We start from the raw sequence: 18530 nt of genomic DNA, 5'->3' as shown, positions 1-18530 counted from the left end.
AGCCCTCGATGTGGAAGGCCTTTCGTTGTCTCGAACCACGTTTCTTAATACTGTTAGACAGGATAATTTTTTTAAAATTAACAAAACTGGACTCAAACATCTTACAGAAACGTTATACAAACAAACAGGGGTTTAGTTCTTACCCGGTCGGCAGACAGCCTGTCTAGGGACAACCACTTCTCTTGGTCGAGACATTAATCACAGGCCTTTCGATAGTTTCTGTGTAATTAAAGAGACCGGCATTAATATATATTAAAACGTTTTCATAACTCTAATGAGCCGCTTCAAAACCACACACACCCATACATAAGAACCCATGAGCGCAAACACAAAAATCTTACCGTCGTTGTTCCAGATGATCTCCTCAGCGTTTGGAATTAACTCCTGTTGACTGGCTGAAAAATAATTTTACAAAACTTAAAACAGATGTTATAGCCTTATTTACAATACATGCACACAACACGCTCTGAGTCAATGAAAAGAATCTGAAGACTTGCCTAAAAACTCGTTTAAATCGAAGTCGCTGATGTTGTTTCCGGACATTGTTGATCTTTAGTCTTAAATCGAAAGGTCAGTATGAGTCTGTCGAGCTGAAGACCAGACCTTCATACTTATACTGATGGCCACATGCCGGATCTGCTTGTAAGGCATTGTTCTGGTCTGGCCTTTGTGCATCAAGACCTATAGTCAACAAACCACTAAGAATATTGCAGGCCTTTATAAGCGCTAAAAAACAACCTGAGCCAAGAAACTAACTATAAAGATCTAAAATAACTAGCGCTTTTACAGTGATTTTTTTTTTTTTTTAATAGCGATGCTTTGTTTGGTATTAAACAAGTCACAAACTACTCAGAACAGCGTTTATCCCCGCAAAAGAGATATTTGGGTTTATTTTACAAAGCTTATAAATTATATAGGTTAAAAGTATTCTGAATGTTTTGATACCACATGCCATACGTACTGTTGTCTGAGCCCACCCCCGCCACCCATGGTGTGAGTGATTTAGCCTTGAGTGTTGTGATCTATTTAGCATTGAGTGATCAGTTGTTTTTATTTTTTAAACGATTCCTTATCATCAGGGATTGAGACTGCTAAAATACCTTAAAAGCATATCCTTATCTTAAGTCTAACTCTTATGAGCTTTAAGACCCTAGAATGTATTTAAGTAAAACGACTGAACACATTATGTGAGAGATAAAATATAACCACAGCTTTTTTTTTTTTTTTTTACAAAAACAATTAACCTATACACACAAACACCCACACACACACCCTCTTTTTTAATTTTATTTTTAATTAAATTTGAGGGGAGAGACAGAGCCAGATACAGTGTGGATAACATAAGTACCCTATGCAAAACAGGCATTGTTAGGACCTGGGATCATAACAGACAACAGAACTTGTTGATCTTATAAAATGATTGGGCGAGAGAGAGAGAGAGACAGACAGAGACAGTGTGAATATGATAAACGCACTATTCAAAACTGGCATTGTTAAGACCTGGGACCATTACAGACAACAGAACTTGTTGATCTTATAACGGTTTAGATTTACTAAACCATTACATGTATATTTAAAAAAGACCCCCAAACACTACAGGAAGAGCCGACCCATTCACACTCTACAGTTGACCAACAAGAACAACAAGAACAACAGGTTATGGGCGGCCTTGTTGTTCAGGGTTTTATGGGTGTACACTTTCTGACGGATATGACGTAGGAATAATTAAGGAAATAACTCTACCTAAAATCACGCCTCCCAATTATGACGTAGGAATATTAATAAGCTTAGGGCATACGTCATAACAAAATAGGCCGCGCCCATAAAACCCTACTATCTACTCATAAGAGTAACAGCAATGTCGCCGATCCTGCTACGGTCGTATTGTAACAGCAACAACATGTATCGATTTTAAAACTGTCAGTTCCAGCGCCTCGCAAAGCTACCCTTCTGTGATTGTTTGTTCTCAAGGTCAGGATTTCTTGACACTCCGAGGGATGGCCGGCCGCGTTACAGGGACAGATAACACGGCACTAGCACGCGTGCACCGCGGGTTGTTTCCGCCCGGTTTCGAACCAGGGACCTTTCGCGTGTGAGGCGAACGTGATAGCCACTACACTACGGAAACCGACCTGTCCTGGTGTTTCGAATGGCTCCCATCGAAGCCGGCTGGTAAAACGCGCACAGGCGTTTCCCGTGGGCCAGCCTGTGAGATAAAGGTTTCTATTTTCACTGACCTATTTTGCATTGCTCAAGGACACATCAGGACACTTTGGAAACTCTTTCAAAGGAAGAACGCCCTGAGCTATGACAAGACTTACACTTACCCCAACAAGGTGATGCTCAATGGCTTGTTCAAACAGCTGCTGCTCGTCTTGTGCCACCATCAGACAATCACAGAGCTATTGTGCCTTCTACACCTTACGGTAGCTTTACTTTAACAATAATAATGACGGCGACCACGACGACAAAAAGAAAAACAAGAACAACAACAACAACAACAACAACAATAACATCATCATCAGATTTTAATTAAAAGTGGCTACACCAGCGTTTACAATTTCAACCTGTCGACGGACGGACGCTCTGAGTCCAACAATTTCGGGAACTCCAATGAAGGAAAGCCACCTACCACCTCCGGGGAACCACGAGGGCAAGCAGGACGAAAAGGGCCGGCCCACAGCAGGCTCTTTCCGCCCGGTTTCAAACCGGGGACCTTTCGTGCGTTAGGCGAACGTGATAGCCACTACACTACGGAAACCAACCCGTCCTGGTGTTTCGAATAACTCCTATCGAAGCCGGCTGGTAAAATGCACACAGGCGTTTCCCGTGGGCCAGCCTGTGAGATAAAGGTTTCTATTTTCACTGACCTATTTTGCATTGCTCAAGGGCACATCAGGACACTTTGGAAACTCTTTCAAAGGAAGAACGCCCTGAGCAATGACAAGACTTACACTTACCCCAACAAGGTGATGCTCAATGGCTTGTTCAAACAGCTGCTGCTCGTCTTGTGCCACCATCAGACAATCACAGAGCTATTGTGCCTTCTGCACCTTACGGTAGCAACAAATCTAACTACTGCTTTACTTTAACATTAATAATGACGGCGACTACGACGACAACAAGAACAACAACAACAACAACAACATCAACAAGAACAACAACAACATCATCATCATCATCATCAGATTTTAATTAAAAGTGGCTACACCAGCGTTTACAATTTCAACCTGTCGACGGACGGACGCTCTGAGTGCACCGATTTCGGGATACTTCGGAAACTCTTTCAAAGGCAGGACGCCCTGCGATCAGACAGTGCCTGCACTTAGCCCAACAAGGTGATGCTGAATGGCTTGTTCAAACGGCTGGTGGTCTTCCGTCACCACCAGACTATCAGAGCTATTTTGTGCCTTCAACTACATAAGAGTAACAGCAATGTCACCGATCCTGCTACGGTCGTATTGCAACAGCAACGACATGTATCGATTTTAAAAGTGTCAGTTCCAGCGCCTCGCAAAGCTACCCTTCTGCGATCATTTGTTCTCAAGGTCAGGATTTCTTGCCACTCCGAGGAAGAGAAAACGACAGCCGGCCATGGGGCAGAGAGATGAGGACGGGTAACACGGCACTGGCACGCGTGCACCGCGGGTTGTTTCTGCCAAGTTTCGAACCGGGGACTTTTCGCGTGTGAGGCGAACATGATAGCCACTACACTACAGAAACCAACCTGTCCTGGGGTTTCGATTGGCTCCCATCGAAGCAGGCTGGTAAAACGCGCACAGGCGTTTCCCGTGGGCCTGCCTGTGAGATAAAGGTTTCTATTTTCACTGACCTATATTGCATTGCTCAAGGGCACATCAGGACACTTTGGAAACTCTTTTAAAGGAAGAATGCCCTGAGCTATGACAAGACTTACACTTACCCCAACAAGGTGATGCTCAATGGCTTGTTCAAACAGCTGCTGCTCGTCTTGTGCCACCATCAGACAATCACAGAGCTATTGTGCCTTCTACACCTTACGATAGCAACAAATCTAACTACTGCTTTACTTTAACAATAATAATGACGGCGATCACGATGACAACAAGAACAACAACAACAACATCATCATCATCATCATCATCAGATTTTAATTAAAAGTGGCTACACCAGCGTTTACAATTTCAACCTGTCGACGGACGGACGCTCTGAGAGCACCGATTTCGGGCACTCCAATGAAGAAAAGCTACCCACCGCCTCCGGGGAACCACGAGGGCAAACAGGACGAAAAGGGCCGGCCCACAGCAGGCTGTTTCCGCCCGGTTTCGAACCGGGGACCTTTCGCGTGTTAGGCGAACGTGATAACCGCTACACTACGGAAACTGACACCGCCACGTCTTGCTTCAAACGGTTACCGTTGAAGCCTGCTGGTAAAACGGGCTCAGGCATTTCAGGTCGGCTAGACTGTGAGATGGCGTCTGAAGTGCCGCGAAAGGATGCCATTTTCACAGACCTGTTTGGCATTGCTAAAGGGCACATCAGGACACTTCGGAAACTCTTTCAAAGGCAGGACGCCCTGCGCTCTGACAGTGCCTGCACTTAGCCCAACAAGGTGATGCTGAATGGCTTGTTCAAACGGCTGGTGGTCTTCCGTCACCACCAGACTATCAGAGCTATACTGCGCCTTCAACTACATAAGAGTAGATAGTAGGGTTTTTTGGGCGCAGCCTATTTTGTTATGACGTATGCCCTAAGCTTATTAATATTCCTACGTCATAATTGGGGGGCGTGATTTTAGGTAGAGTTATTTCCTTAATTATTCCTACGTCATATCCGTCAGAAAGTGTACACCCATAAAACCCTGAACATCAAGGCCACCCATAAATACCCCCACCCCTCTGAAGGCAACGCCCCGAAACTCTCCTCTCTATTTAAGAACCCGCGCTGCTTTTAGGCAATACCTCTTTAATTCTCAGCATCAGAAACATCCCGCTTCTTCAACATGTCCAGCGACATCAACATGAAACCCCGCAAGAAACAATCCCGGGCAAGGGTTCCTGTACTCACCAATTTGAAGATTGAATGCTCCTGGGTGTTGTTCTGGGGGGCTCGACGGGGTTACCGCTTTAAAAGGGATCCCAGCTATGTTGGAGTGGAGCTTTTTGCTTTGGGAGAGAAGGAGGGTAAGTTGGAACCTTTTGAGACGGTAATTGAATACTCTTATGAGGACTGGTTGAAGGTGATGGCCTGGAGAGATCTGGGGCTTGTGGATAAGACTCTAGAAGGCTTGCAAGAGGGTCCAAGAGAATGCGAAATGGAGTCTCCGACTCAGGGTTTTGAAAGGTGTGAATGGGAAAGCTTGCAGAACTACGGTAGAGTGGTGAAGAGTCTATCTCTAACTACAGATCGTAAGGTTTTGTTTAGCAGTACCCTGATTACAAACCCTATTGAAGGGGGTGTGGAGGATCCAGAAAAACAGGTTACTGAAATTATGTTTGACGCCGTGGACTGGCCGTTCTTGAAAGAGGTCATAAACTGTATAAATGATGGTTTTGACATCTTGACCAAATGTTCGCAACTGGATTTGGTTAGAAGGAGAATATGCTGGATTATGGATTATATATCCCCCTTGAATGACGACGACGATGATAAAACAGACGACGTGTGGGGTTTTGGAGGGGGGTCTGACGGCTCAGGGGCTACTCTCTTCTAAGAGGGCGGTGTGTCGTGACGTAGTGAAGAGATAGGATAAAAGGCGCAACAATTCAATCATGGTTGAAAATTAAAGAGAATGTCTTACCTGAAAGCTGCGGACGTCGACAGGCTCTACAGGCCTCTTCAAACCCGGGATCACCCCTGGTTCTATTCCCCAGATTTTGTATACACTCTGGAACCCTTTGACTGCGGTTACTCTCCAAGACCTCAGACCCTGGACTGCTTCTGCAACTGGTTCTGTCATCAACACTCTGCAGCTAACCTGAGAGCGCTATTACACCATGTGCTTGACAGAAAAGTAGCCAACGCGAGCCTTTTCTCTACAGATTTAACCATCGATGAGGATCAACTTTCAAACCTGGAAAAGTTAATGGCTGCTGTAACAAAGACCGGGGGGTACGAACACTGGGATGAAGCGCTCAAGGGGGCCAAGAATGATATTAGGCCATTTCATCAACATCTGTATGACCTTTTACTGAGCATGTTTAATACACCTCTGTTTACTTTTAAAATAGGTCATATTGTTGTTTTATTTACATATGTAACTGAGGTGTGTGCCTACAAGATAAAGAAACAGGTATATTTGTTGATATAGATCAAGTAACCAATCATCTGATTTCTTTTTGTCTGGACCGTAGAAAAAATTGTTGTGTATGTTATACTTTTCTCAAATGTCTAAAAAGGGGTATCTGCTCTCCTGAAGTTGAATAAAAAACCTTGTATAAAAACTTTGCGCATAGTGTGGGTCTGTGTGGTTATTTGACAGAATGACTCGGCAAGCTCCCCAAATGCAGGAACTATACTACAACCCAGCCAAGATTGGGGGTTTGGCGGGTAAGAAGGGTTTTCAAAGAGGACTCGCTGAGGCCGGAGTGAAGGTTAATGATGTGGTTGTTTCAGAATGGTTACGGGAACAAGACGCCTATACCTTACATAAACCTCTCAGGATTAACTTTAAAAGAAACCGCGTATATGCAACTGACATAGACTCACAATGGCAAATGGATCTAGTCGATATGTCAAATTTATCAAAACATAACAATGGTCACAAATTGATGTTGATGTGTATCGATGTGTTATCAAAATATGCCTGGGCTCGCATTCTACATAATACAACAGGTCGGGCGGTGACAAGGGCCTTTGAGGATATATTGTCCCAGGGTCGATGTCCTAAAAAACTGCAGACTGATAAAGGAAAAGAGTTTCTCAACAGAGAATTTCAGAATCTACTGAAGAGACACAAAATACATCATTTCACCACCGGTAATGAGCTTAAGGCATCGGTAGTGGAGAGGTTTAACCGCACCATAAAGACCAAAATGTGGAGATATTTTACAGCGGTCAACACGTTCAAGTATTTTGATAAAGTTCAGGATTTTATCGATACTTACAACCAAGGGTATCACACCAGTATTAAAATGAAGCCTATAGATGTGGATCAAAGTAATTCTTTTAAGGTCTATAAAAAATTATACGGACCATTTATTAAGAAGGGAAAAACTACTTATAAGTTCAACATCTGTGATGTGGTTCGCGTTTCAAAGCTAAGGAGTACTTTTACAGTTACCAAACAGTTGGCTAGAGACCCCCCCGTGTACCGGTTAAAAGACTATGACGGGGAGAATATAGAAGGAACGTTTTACGAAGCCGAGTTACAAAAAATTATTGTGGGTAAAGACAGTGTATACAGAGTTGAAAAGATATTAGCTGAAAAAACCCAGAACCGGAAAAAATATGTGTTGATGAAATGGCTTGGATGGCCTGAAAAGTTCAATAGTTGGGTCCCGGAACAACAGGTTTGCGATATTCAATCCTCATAACAACATGCCCGCGGGTGTGTTGGGGGCATTACTTTCGATACTCAAGATCGAATCAGGAGGCTTCTACGTGACTCTACCCAGTAACGCCTCTCTCGATATATACCCTAAAAATGAAATATTTGGAATTTGGAAAATCTATAGATCTAAGGGGGTCGTGGGAAGTGGGGTTGGCGGAAATACAGTATCCTTACACTTGGGCTGTTTTACAAGATAAGGATGCCACTTTCGCCATTTTTGATGATGTTAAAAAGAGTCAATGGACATTCACGATACAAGGAGGTTATTATGACAATGTGGATAAAATATTAGATGAGATGCATAAACAGTTCTCAGAAGGCACCCCCAACATCAAGCTATATTACAACCCTATTAAAAACAGAGTGTACAAGGTGTCAAAACCAGGTATTAGCATTCAAACCAGCGGCCAACTGGGGCGTATATTAGGGTTCTATTCTGACACAGAGAGCAGGTTCTCAGAAGTGGTGTGGCTGCTTTTACACTCTTTATGTGTATACGGATATCATAACCCACCAGAGGGTCTGGGATAGTTATGTCCCCCTTTTGAGAAATGTACTTATTAAAGGTAAAAGCAATGACATGGTCACAATTACTTATGACAAACCACACTACGTACCAGTCTCAATGACCCACTTTGACAACATCACGATCGAAGTAAAATCGGATCAGAATATCAACGTACCCTTCCGCTTCGGTAAAGTTAATGTCAAACTACATTTTCGACCCCTGAAACAGTGTGTACATTATTAAAATGGCTACCTCGAGGGGTTATGTAGATCCTAGCGCCTATGTGGATTATTACAAGATGCAAGATGGAACGGCTTGCCCGGTTTTGTAGGAGCCCCCACAATGTATGGCGCCGGTCTAGGAGGACTCTTTCGTGGTCTCTTTAGAATGGCCGTACCCCTGCTTAAGAGAGGCTTTGCTATAGCCAGACCCCACTTGAAATCAGCGGCTAAAAATATTGTTAGTGACGTGTTCACCAATGTTATGAACCGGGCAGCTAGCCATGAGCATCAGGAGGGTTCGGGTCTCATGGTAATGGCGAGGAGGGGGGGTAAAAGAAGAAACAGCATGTGTCCACCAGGGCGACGAAGATCCGTGGCTAACAAAAAACGAAGAATCTCTCATTCTCCAACATATCGTGGAAACACTCGGAGAAGGAAGCAGCACAAGAAAAAACCTGCAAAAAGAAAGTCTCAAAGAAAGAAAAATAGAGCCTCAGGATACATCTTTTAAACATGTCTTTTTTCCACAGTCTATCGGAAGTATGCGTCAAATCAGAACTGGATCTGTTTACAGTTCCATACACTCAAACGAGTATAGATAAGATCATATATGTAGAGATTCCCCCTCTATCTGCAATTTCAAACACGGCCCCTCTGGAGTTTTTTATAGCTGGCAATGGCGAGGATTATACTGATTTGAATAACACATTTATTTTAATGAACTGTAAAGTGACTGATTAGGATGGCGATGCAATCGAGAAGACGGCCATCGCTGGGGTCATCAATTACCCGGTGGCCACCATGTTTTCACAGGTGGATGTGACCCTAAGAGATCGGCTCATTAGTCAAAGCAGCAATACTTACCCCTATAGAGCCATGATGGAGTGTAAACTTAATTATAGTGAGGAGACCCTAAGCAAACAGTTCAGCCCCGGCCTTTTCTTCAAAGACATCTCGGAAGCTATGGACGACAAGGATCCAGAGGGACTCAATAAGGGTTTGCAAAAAAGAACTGCCTCTTCAACAGAAGGGAGGACCTTTGAGCTAATGGGGCATATCCATGCAGACATATTTTTCCAAGAAAAACTCATGCTCAACGGGGTAGACATAAAAATTAAAATGATCCGTAGTAAAAGTGCTTTTTGTCTGATGACCCCTGATACGGAAAAATATAAACTGACCATATTATCGGCCTCGCTGTTTGTGAAAAAAGTGTCCGTCTCCCCGGCGGTTAAACTAGGACACGCGCAGGCGTTAATGACGGCAAACGCCGAGTACCCGATCGAAAGAGTCTATATGAAAGTCCACAGTATCCCCGCAGGGACACGGGTGATGAACCAGGAAAATCTGTTTCTAGGACAGCTCCCAAAACAGGTTATTATAGGTCTTGTGGATAATGATGCATTTACCGGGGTTTACAACAAGAACCCCTTTAACTTTAAACATTATAACGTGGAATTTATAGTATTGTACGTCGATGGTGTGCAGGTTCCATCCAGACCTTTTCAACCTGACTTTGAAAACGGCAATGCGGTTCGTGAATATTACAGTCTAGTACTGGCTAAGGGTCGCCATCTCAAGGATCAAACTCTGCTGATCGATCGCCGGGAATACTGCAGCGGTTACACCCTGTACGGTTTCAACCTGGCCCCTGACGAAGAGTGTGGACAACATTTTTCACTGATGAAGACGGGCAATATGCGTTTGGAGATGCGTTTCAAGCAGCCTCTACCACGCACTGTAAATATGGTCGTGTATGCTGTGTTTGACAACATTATTGAGGTGCATCAGAGGAGAAACGTTCTGTATGATTATTATTAAAATGAACACCAGAGAGCTCAACCACATCATGAATGCCCTGGCCGGCTCACGGAAACTGTTTCAAGGAGTCTACGCCTGCGATCAGCTGCCTAAATTTAAGATCAAGAATTTACCTGCAATGTACATAATCAACACACACCCTAAAAATATGCCCGGAGAACATTGGCTGGTTATTTATCTAAGGGAGGACCAACGTGGTGAATTTTTTGATTCCTATGGAAACCCCCCAGATTTCAGACCTTTCCCTCGGAAGATCAATAACTTTCTGCTCAACAACTGTCAAGAAACCATTTACAGCTGTCGTCAAGTACAAAGTCTTCAGACCTTCACTTGTGGTCAACACTGTGTGTTTTTCTTATATAATAGATCTAAAGGAAGGTCATACCCCGATATTATGGCCTTGTACAGTGAGGATTTAGGCCAAAATGATAAAAAAGTGGCAGAGTTTGTCAGGACACTGTGGACCCCCCCTTATAACACAATGACTTACGACCCTAGCCAGACATGTATACAGATGGGGTGTTCTTGTGAGGATTTTAATAGATGTCATGCGTGTTAAGGTGAAAAAATAATGAAAACAGCCTTTTAATCATTAGTTTTGTTTTTATTCAACACAATTCTTATACAAAGCAGGGGTTATGTTATAAATAAATGTACAACATTTGAAAATAAAAAAAATAAAATAAAAAATTGTTTGTCGGGTCATTATTTACAGGGGAGACAAATAAAAACATGAGATTAATAAGCTTCCCAACGATGGATAGATCCTGAGGATGGTCGCTCAGCACGGTCAGAGTAATGAGATATCGGAGTCAGATCAGGCTCCACCTCTTTACACAGACGGATTTTTTGTCGCGTTTCCTGGTTAGGAACTGTGGATTGGGGCATGTTCAGACAGGCCATCGCCAGTAGGAAAGCATTCCAGCCTACAGGTCGGCGACTATCGGGTACCTTATTAGTGCTAGTGACACTCTTCAACAAATCAAACATGTGTGAACCTTTGATCAGTTGTCCTTTAAAAACAAATTCACCCTGTTCATTCCAAGCCGTTACCCACGGTTTCTGAACCATTTTGTGCAGGATATATTCTGCATGTCTTTTGCTTCTGGCCGGCATGTTTCTCAAAACATCCGTTACAACATCTCCCTCTGAACTCTCTACAGGTTCGGTCACCGCAACATCTTTATCAACCGTTCCCCCCGCATCAGCCCCAGAACCATTTTCTTGAGAGGCCATGGTTAAAGTTAAAATGTTTTGATCTTTTTCACCCTGTCTAACCAGACGGAGGTAGCGCTGTAACGTGTTGGTATACAACTGGGCTTTGGAATACTGATTTAAATCGGCCCTGGCCTGTATAGCTTTCATTTCAGAGTCCAGGTTGTTTTCGGCCGTTTGTCTAATGGGCTCTGGCCCGACAACATTTTTTCTCAGTTTCTCAAGCTGCTCCTGAGGGATCAAAAAAATTTTCTGAGCATATTCCATTATTAACCCACTCTGGAAGCTAGAAGACTGGTTAGGAAAGGCACGGCTATGCTCAACAGCGGTCCTATAAAACCCCCGGTTTGATTAATCTTCTTTCTTTTTCTTTTAATAGAATACTTCTTATTAGCGATGATCTTGATAACCGCTTTTTGTTTTTTGAGTTTAGAATGTTGAGAAGGGGTTAGGGGTATATTACCGCGTAAGATGTTAAAAGCTATTTCACACAGGGTCTCGATCAAATCCGAGGGGGCCCCTGCCAGCACAGCTTTCCTATGGCGCGGGCTCCCCTCAAATAACATTTGCAAAAGCGGCAGATTTCTTTTAATCCGAACAGACATTCTTATTTATTTCCTTTTCTTTAGCACATACACTGCCGGCCAATCGGGCGGGCACAAACCTGTTCTGAGGCGAAAGTCTTCTGGGGTTTGTGCTTTTAAGTCCGCAATCAAGTACCCGTAGGGTTTTTTGGTGGCATCCTCAAATGCCTCCAAAAAGAACTTGGTCTGGTTAGGGTACATTTGACGAGCCAAGACGGTGACCTGTAGTTTATCTCTGGGGTATTTAAAAATAATTATATAATTGGCATTTAAATTAATAGTGCGGCTTTTTTTACCTTGAAAAAATAGATTTTGAACTAAATAAATAATACTTAAATTCCTATGATGAGTGTACTTTGTGAAAGCTTTTTCCACTTCACTGTTGTCACCGGCCTGCTCCATCAGGTCATCAAGGATCACTAGATTAGTTTGACCGGGCGGGAACAAGTCATCGTCACACAACGAGGCGGGGAGACCTTGCACAAATTTCAGATTATTTTTTTTCGAAGCCAAATCATCGTAGAGAGGTTGCCAGCAAGAGTAACGCCACACTATGTTGTCAAGAGCTTGGGACACGGTTGCGTCCACATCTTCTATGATGTTCTTTATAAGATAGCTCTTCCCCGAATTGGAGGGACCGGCTATAATACAGGAGAAAGGGTGTTGAAGTCTGTTATCAAAACCACCGCTAATATCCATAAGGCAGAGTGGTATAATCAGTCTTCAAGACTCTTTTATTGTACACCACCCTGAACCGTTTGTTTAGTGATCTATTTTCCAACGTGTACCCCTTTTTATTGCGATAGATCTGATTTCCGGCTGTAATAATCTCACGAGGAGGCGCGTCTTTCTCGGTTACAAAACTTTCTACCAGGGTCGTCAGAGACTTGATGTTAATGAGCTTGTTGTTACAATGTTTCAGAGTGAAACCCTTAACTTTCATACAGGTCTTACCCGCAGCCGTTCTGTATGCGTAAGTCTTAGGACCCCCTGAAACAAACTCCACTATGTGGTCCTGAGGATCTAGTTCGCTCGTTAACTCCCCAAGGTAGTCCCCGAGGGGAGGGACCCAATCCCCTGGCCTGGTGACAAAGATTACAGAGTCAGTATCATGATAGAGCGTGCGTTCCTGCAACTGATCCATTAAGTTGTACAGTTCAAGCCGGGCGTAAGCCGTGGTAAAAACCGCTATGAAAACATTAACGTTCCCCTGTTTGGTGGGGAAATCTTTAGGGGCCCTCCACTGGACCTGTGCCACGTGGTCATTTAAGAATTGAAAGTGTGATACTGCATGTTGTTTGGAAAACATAAATTCTATAAACTGTTCAGGGGTTTTAATCAAGGTTGTGTTTAGACGGTAATTTCTTTCCCCAAACTTACCCCACAGACTGTTTAAAATCAGTTTGGACATTTGTCTCTTGGCGGGGTTTACAGTTATGTTCCCCGGCTCTAGACGGATCCCTTCCTTTTCAAAATATTGCTGAACGTATCGCTCTTTGGCCGCGGAGTCAACACACCATGAGGGATAGCCCGATGCCTCCTGTTTCCCTTTCAGATGGGTCATAATGTAATCAGCAAAAAGAGTATCAGGTTTTTCAGAAAAATGCCAAACCTCATACACCTTACCGACTCTGTAACCTTTCTCCACCGCCTTGTCAAGCTCAATGCTACACCAGACACCCGTCAGCGCTCTCTCTTCATCACTGTGCAGACAAGAGGTAGTTTTATTTTCAGTTTCCACACACGTTCTACACAGAGGGAACATCAATTTTCCCGAACACCTGTAAGGCAACACGGGTAAGAACAGCTCGCGAGGAGGGTACATGGTGACTTTGATCAAACCAAAGTAATGTCCGATTTCGAGAAAGTCACGATAAACAATGGTTGGACGCCCCACCGGGTACATTTTGGTCTTGTTGACATAAGGGTACAGACTGGTGAAATCATAGTAATCTACTCTCTCACCCTCCTTTACCTCATAATGTAAACAGAGGGCGTTGGTACGACCCCCAAATAACGCATCCCGGGGCTCTAGACGTTCAGGAAAGTCCAAGGTTTCCATAAACCGTTGTACCCCCGCATCCTGTTGCTTCAGGGTCGTCCACTCGTGTTCCCAAATCACCAGCACGTTCAAACCATAGGTGTTTTTTAAAGTTTCAATTCGTTCCTGGAAATCATAGTACATATCACCGCAGAGTTTTTGTGTTACGGGGTTAAAGGTGTTTGGGTCGAAGCACTGAGGACAGCCATGGTAAATACAACCAGCAAACTCATAAGCGGTACGCCGCCCGGACACGTTGCTAAAACCGTCTAAGTAGTAAGGCCCCATTTTGACTTCCCCTTGATTTAAAGCATGTCTGATGAAGATGTTATCCCGGGCACTCAGGTATTCCAGCCACTGTATGGAGACAGTCGAAAAGTTCTTTTGTCTAGCACGATAGTTGTCAGAAGTGGTGACCGCTATAGTGTTTTTCTGCAAGAAATTGGACCGATACATTTTCATGCAGAGAGACGCTATGGTCACACTTTGCAAAGGGTCGAGACCCGATGTGTTGATAACCTCGGCGCAGAAACGCACACAGGCTTCTTTAAGGATCACCACATCATTTTTACAATAAGCGGCCATCTCTTCTCGGAAATCAAAAACACCTCCCTTAACCGTATTGTACCATTTAAAGAATTCCTCCCTCTCATGAGACATCATAGTATCAACCCCATAATAAGAGGCGGGCGGGTAGGACCCTCGATAATTTTGAGTGTCCTTAGTATTAAAAAAATGGCAGAACCAACCTTTCTTCTGAGCCTCAAAACCCAGAGCCTTAGGCAAAGCGCTCAATTTCATGGGGAGGAAATTTAACGAGTCTATGTAACGTTAGTTGAAAGCTTCGTCGGTGAAACACATGATCTTGCTACCCTGAGCTATTATTTTTGGGGTCACCCCATTTTCCACCAGATACTTCATCAAAATGTAAGAATCATAACCCTTAGCATTGTGGGCAATAAATGTGTAATTGAGGTATTTTGGACCGCGATACCGCGTAATGATTTCCCTGACACAACTCTCACCGCTAGCTGACCACTCACGATCCAACATGTCAATACAGTGTATATAATTAGCAACGTGGACCCCGTTTTCTTGCCGGCATTCAAAAGCAAAAAAGACATACCGGTTGTGCGGCGGCTCCTTTTTAACCGGCTGAATAAAGCACTGGTGTTCGGACCCCGGGGTTAAATCAGCATTACAGATCCTGCATCTCGGCTCCAGACATTTGTGTGGTTTAACCTCATGAAAACGGTACTGGAGGCAACATTGCGGGCAATATTTAGTTTGATCACAATAACTCAGTTTTTTAACCCCCTCAGCAGCGGCCCTCTGTACCTTATGCTCGGAAAAACAGAACGCAGAGAGACAAATCCTTAAGCAATCTTTTCATCGGATGGTAGGGGCCAAACCCTTACAACATTGGGGATTGAATCAGACGTTACAGTAACCGTCACAGCGGTGCTTAAGCTTATCATTGAAGGCCTTATAACAACAATGACAAACATACGAACAACCCAAAAAAGCCGTCAAACTCTTTATTCCAAAGTAATGACTATCACTTAGGAAGAGAAACAGTGTCTGTGTATGGGTTTCAGCATGTGTCTGAAATTTCACAAATACTTCCTTTACCTCACAATGGTACCACACAACAATTTTTAAAGACAACAACTCCTCAAACTTGGTGATGTCTGAAAAGGCAACCATCTGTTGAGAGTTTAAGCCGGCCCTCTGATGAAGCATTAAAGCCTCTTGCAGAGCTTGGGGTTCAGGCATGTCGGGGGTGAGTAGTTTTATTAAACTGTAAGCAAAACAGAGCTTATTGTCCCCACTGGAACTCACCACTAATTGCCTGAGCTTGGTCCTAATTATGTCGTTCTTCAAGCATTTCGACAGACTTCTAAGCACCCCACCCTCAGGGTTACGAACCACATTCATTACTAGAGACAGACTTTCATCAGCTATGATGGCTGCGTTACTTTGCAATAATGCTTCGATTTTAGCCAGACGTCTAAATTATCTCCACTCAGCATTACAGATAGGTTGCTAAACAAATCATCCCCTCTGAGTTCTAACTGTACAACATCTCGAGGTCTGACCCTTTCAGCAACCTGTTCAAGCATTTTCTGCAAGGCCTCGTATATGTTGACAAATATTTCTGCATAATTGTCACAATTTAAAAGTTCTGCAAAATTAAAACGCTGAATCATTTCAAAATTGTTATAGGCCGGTCTATCTATAATCACGGGATCACTGGTACTCTTGGACACATCATCATTTTGAACAAAGCCTTCACCCCCTACATTCTCACAGAGCATGTCCTCCACAGCCTTATCAGTCCCAGAACCCTCCAAATTCCGAACACCCCCACTGCTGACATCTACAAAACCCCCTTTTTGAGGAGGCTCATTTAAAGCCTGTAAAAGTCCTTCAAAGATATCCAACCGGTTAATGTCAAGACCCTCCTCTATAGTGATGGCTGCTTCTGCCGCCATCCTGTGTTCTAATTGTCTCAAATCATTTATAATAGGGGCAGAATTTGGTCGGGGTAGCTCCTCCAAAGCCTCCACCATTTCAAACAAATCGGGGTGAACTAGGGGGTGAACCTCTATAAGCGCTACCGGTGGGAGGTGGTTATTTAGATCATTGACCATCTGTATCAGGTCGGGGTTCACCGGTAAGTCTGTTAATTCACATTCTATCGGTGGTAATTGGGGGTTATTTAAATCATTTATCATTTGTAATAGTTCCAGGTTCATTGGGACATCAGAGGAGTTCACAACAGGGCCGGGGATGTTCTCTCGGGAAGGTCTTTTTGGGGCCCTAGCTTGTTCATAATCCTTTAGTTTGTGAGTTCTTTTACCAAGTCAGGACATTTTTTAATTTATTTTTTATTTTTCCAACAACACACAATAGTAAGGCGTTTTGTGTCTATTAAAACATTAAATACGGTACAATTCGTTAGTAAGGGTATTAATAAGGGTGTTTTGGCTCTCTATCAGCAGGTTTTGCCCCACTAACACAAGTCTTTGATTTTGTAACAAAGTATGTAGCAACTCATGCCGACCTTCAGGAAGAAGCTCCGGGGGCTGGTGGCCTGGCTCAGCTTCAAAGGATGGTCGCTCCGGTAAATCTCGGTCGAAGGAGGTAAGGAGCGAGTGTATACTCATGGACGGAGACCAAGAAGGCCTTTGCGGTGACACCCTGGCCAAGCGCGGGGTACTGTTCCGCGTTTCTGTAGCCAAGAAACGGGTCTGGGGGGACGATGTTGAAACCAGGCCGTCGTTGGGTGGTGTGTCAGCCCTGACTGACGGCGACCCCTGAGGTTGTTGGATGCCTGTATTTGTTCCGCCCGACAATGCGGCGGGCTGAATCTGGGGTGTAGAATTACCCCCAGAAGGCTGTGGCCTGAGTAGATGTTGGGGGGTCTCCAAGACCACCGTGGGGGATCCTCTCGGTGATCTCACCGGGAAAGATGTTTGATCCCACTTAGACGGGGTAATTGTCCTCAATAGCTCATTCACAGAATGACTATCCCAAGAGTCTTGGGAAGAATAAAAATATACATTACATTTACATCTTTAAACGGCGACAGAAATCAAACTTAAAACAACATGTCCAGGACATTCAAAACCTTTAGCTTTTTTAGACCTTTGAAAATAGCCTTAGACATTCACTACAACGCCTTATTATTTACAGACAATATATTTATTAGGACTTGATAATAAATTTAAAACAGAGAAGCCGCTGTAAATAAACTGTTTCTTAAATGTTTCTTTAAAAACTGTAATATTGTTAATAAAACACACACACACACAACAACATTTCATTTTTAAACGAACCTTCCAAGTGTAAACGCTTCCTGATCCCGGGACTTCCTGTTTCACAAACGTTTTCACGATCTGTTTAAATATTAAATACAATGAACACCTTCAAGCCTTTTCCTACAACCACTTTAAAACAGAAGTATAATAGCGGGAGATAAGCCAAACAACTTACTAAACCCTTTCGGACGGCTTTACTTCCTAACCAGACGGTACGGCAATCGGTCATTTCTAAACACGTTCCCCAGAAACAAGCCTAGACCTGTCCGGACTTCTAAAGATCTTTCCCAGAACCCCCCGCCCTACAGGAAACGGTCACCCATCGCTTAAATATTAGCCCTCAACGGGCAAACAAAGCCCTTTTAAAAACATTAAAGTTTGAAAGATCTTACTTACCTCCACAGAATAATCGTTTCTTATGTTTTTCGGCTGGTTTAGCTTTTTGCACCGCTGTGAAGGTAAGAGACATGTTTAACCTTTAACCACACCGCTTTATAAAAAGCTTTAACCTCTTACAGGCTGCAGATATATACTCACAGCTATCAGATACCGGGGCTGACGGCCTTTCAGATTCTTGAAAGGTTACGGTTCTCGAAGGTAAAACGAAACAAGCCCTCGATGTGGAAGGCCTTTCGTTGTCTCGAACCACGTTTCTTAATACTGTTAGACAGGATAATTTTTTTAAATTAACAAAACTGGACTCAAACATCTTACAGAAACGTTATACAAACAAACAGGGGTTTAGTTCTTACCCGGTCGGCAGACAGCCTGTCTAGGGACAACCA

At 43.6% G+C, this 18530-nt stretch overlaps 2 non-coding genes across 2 annotated transcripts; both read right to left on the bottom strand.

Moving 5' to 3' along the window:
- Positions 1-2055: 2055 nt before the first annotated feature.
- trnav-cac (transfer RNA valine (anticodon CAC)) lies at positions 2056-2128 on the bottom strand. The gene has a single exon. It is a non-coding gene; the product is annotated as a tRNA-Val (tRNA).
- A 2161-nt stretch (positions 2129-4289) lies between these two features.
- trnav-aac (transfer RNA valine (anticodon AAC)) lies at positions 4290-4362 on the bottom strand. The gene has a single exon. It is a non-coding gene; the product is annotated as a tRNA-Val (tRNA).
- Between the last annotated feature and the right edge of the window lie 14168 nt (positions 4363-18530).

Source organism: Amia ocellicauda, assembly GCF_036373705.1.
Source record: "Amia ocellicauda isolate fAmiCal2 chromosome 11 unlocalized genomic scaffold, fAmiCal2.hap1 SUPER_11_unloc_6, whole genome shotgun sequence".
In the NCBI taxonomy this organism is placed as follows: Eukaryota; Metazoa; Chordata; class Actinopteri; order Amiiformes; family Amiidae; genus Amia; species Amia ocellicauda.
Note: the sequence above shows the minus strand (reverse complement) of the source record. Positions and strands in the feature narration are given on the sequence as shown.